At 40.9% G+C, this 3,061-nt stretch overlaps 1 protein-coding gene across 3 annotated transcripts in view; it reads right to left on the reverse strand.

The window, feature by feature from the left end:
- The window catches only part of LOC104945131 (R3H domain-containing protein 1-like), a 33,737-nt gene that overhangs the window by 2,709 nt on the left and 27,967 nt on the right, over positions 1-3,061 (reverse strand). The window lies entirely within an intron of this gene.

Here is a 3,061-nt window from a genome sequence, read left to right on the forward strand (position 1 = left end):
ATGTGATTTTGGGAGTGCATTAGAGGACGAGGCTAAAGGAGACTGTAGATGGATACTGTAGTTTGTACTCTGGACTTCAAGATGGAAGAACCCAAACTTTTCGGAATAACTTGTGGTTCGGAATATTGGGATCTATAGTTTACCTGTCCCCAATCTTTCTTTAAATGTGACCCTTCAATGATAGAAAAGAACCTGTATTGTTTGGATAATTTGCTTAGGTATTCAACCTTCGACCCAGTTCATGTTTTTTCCTCTCTTTACTGTCTCTTTCACCACGGCATAGTTCTAACGGCCTTGGGTATATGCTGCATCTCTCTTAAAGTGGACCTATCATGCTATATTTGAATAATATAGTGTAGGACCATTACCTATATACAGGCATATATTAATACTTTTTATTTTTTCAAAATACCAAACAGATCATGCATTTTAGCCATTCCTCATTTCGCGTCAATTTAACAACTGTCCTTTGCATGGGCTGATTTCTGTGAGAACAGCAACCATCCTAATCAGGCCTGGCATAGGTACACAGCGTCTCCAGCGCTTTGGAACGGCAATGTCCGTGGCTGTCTCCTCCTGATTGGTGGAGTTGGCCAATAGGCCGTAGCGCCACTTCTGTGACGTCACAGAAGTGTTTCAAATCTGGATCAGTCTGTATCAGATCCGTTGCAGCCCCTTTTTAAGAGATTTGGGTATGGAGGAAAATAGAGAGGGTGTCACTTTCCTGACACTGTGGTGAGTTCCCTGGACCCGGGGACACATGTTCATGTATAAAAGACGTACAAAAGTGCATTCACCTTTAAGAAGGGAGCTGGGCGCATGGCTGTTGCCGTCATGACCGAGCACAGCCGCCATTGGGTTTATTGTTCAGGGACATCTAGAGGCCCTTCTTTTCTTCTGGAACGTAGGTTCCCTGGCGCACATTCTTTCTATAGACGACAGCTCTAATTAGATTCAGGGTCCATATTTGGTTTATGTCTCGCTGAGAAGAATGGTTGATTATTACACTCCGAACTAGTTAAAAACCTCGAGCTACGAAAGAGGTTCTCAGAATTGATTGTGGCATCTCAACCGTGGTGGTCCGATCGTAGACCCGTAGACATGTCGTGGTGAAATTCTCCGCCGAGGGGAAGCCCAAATAAACCGTCAGTGTTTGACATCAAAGCTCCAGCTCTCCATCGTGTCTCTCTTTGAGTCCTGACTCCAATTGCATCAGAAGTTTCCCCCACATTGTAGTTTGTTTCCCCGCTGTGGGATGAATAAAGGATTTCTGTTTTCTAAAGGTTGGTCTCATGGACATGGGTTATGACAAATGAAATACTATGACATTGCTGCAAACAAGTGCAAGAAGGAAGTTTGAAAGCTAAAACCAAAAGCGAGGGCACTAAAATTGTTGCAACAAAAGTAGAAATCACATAAATCTGATCTGCATTAGAAATTATGTTTTGAGGATAACACATCTTCTTTGGTGCCAAAGCAATGTCCATTTATAATTCCCCCGCAACAGAATTGACAATTTGGTTTGGTTGTATGGCTTTATATATTTTAGAAATCCAAGCAGTATGATGTCTACTCTGAGGATTTAGATGATAAAGAAAGGAATGCTTCAGAACGCTACCTGGAGATCTAGAAGTGGCTACAACTGTGACCTGTCAATCAAGATGGAGACGTTGAATGCTTCTCCCTCCCTCCTGATATCGACCTTTAATCCAGATACGGTAACTTCTGGCTGCCCACAAAAAACAAGATGGTGACAAACGTCAAATTGGAGACTTACATTTTGTATTCCCGCAACAAATTGGCAGTGTTTAAGTGGCCAAATGTCCGCTTCATAAATACATGTAGAGGCATTGTTAGAAGAAAAATCTATTTGAATGAGATCATACTTTTTTGTTCAAATTGTTCGGTCCCATGTGACTGGAAGTTCAGACAAAATAACAGAACACAAGAACCTGAATCACTATTTCAGGGAGCATGTCATGTAAATAATATCCCTCGCCTTTGCAGAGACAACAAGTCAATAGTTCTCTGAGCTTTGACATTTCTATGGCTCTGGCTTGAGTTAATGCTCAGCTGAGATTATGAAGTGGAAGCCTTTTTTAATCCTCTTGTGAAAGTGTAATGTGTGCAGACATTGTTTTGCTCTCCAGGAGGTGATTTTTGCAGTGCATGACCCTAGCAGTGTAAATCCCAAGCTGTTTACATTCTGAAATTGAAATGTCTCAGCTTTCAAAACAGGTGCTGTGTTGCCCTCTATGACTTCTTGTAAACCCACTTTGCGTACAGACCACTGTTTTCAGATTTTCAATATATGTAGTTCTTTCAAACCCATTTTGCCCCAAAAGATGTGAGATCTGACATTTTAGTGACAGCAATTGAATGACTCAAACACAAGACACTTTTGAAACCTGTGGGTAGACTTTTCTTTTTGGTGGCCACTGTATAACTGAATATTATAACACTGATATGTATTCATCGTTTTACTGTTGTGTGAACAGCTCTGCAATGAAAACTTTTTGATGAGCTTTGACAGCGGGACATCACTTGGCAAACAAGCCTTCCAGCATTAATCTAAATTAATCTGAGGGTTTTCATGAATTGGAAATGATGAAGAAGTAACAGAGACAATTGCTCCCCTGCGAGGTTTGCTCCACGATTCAGCACCACAGTAATGAAAACAGATAATAATGTACTCCATCACTTAATTTCATTACCTCATTTCCCACAGAGATCGCTATCAGAGTTTAAACTTCTCATCATGGATCAGGGGAAGTTTGTTAACCAAGATTTTCTGGCCACACAGCATAATAAGTACATTTCAAGAGGACGGGGTGCACTTTAAAGATTGTATTCATCACGTCCAGTTGCCATTCAGCCTGTAACAACACTTTCCAATGTAATAATAATAATACATTTTATTTATATAGCACTTTTCTTGAACCCAAAGACACTTTACATTTGGGAGGGAGGGTGGACAAACAAAACAAAACCAAAACCAAAAAGAAACAAAACAAAAAAGTAGTCGTAGTAGAGTAGAGTTGGTTGAGAGGGGGGGGGGTGG

The sequence above is a fragment of the Notothenia coriiceps genome, unplaced genomic scaffold (genome assembly GCF_000735185.1).
Source record: "Notothenia coriiceps isolate Sejong01 unplaced genomic scaffold, NC01 NC01_scaffold00009193, whole genome shotgun sequence".
NCBI classification, from domain to species: domain Eukaryota; kingdom Metazoa; phylum Chordata; class Actinopteri; order Perciformes; family Nototheniidae; genus Notothenia; species Notothenia coriiceps.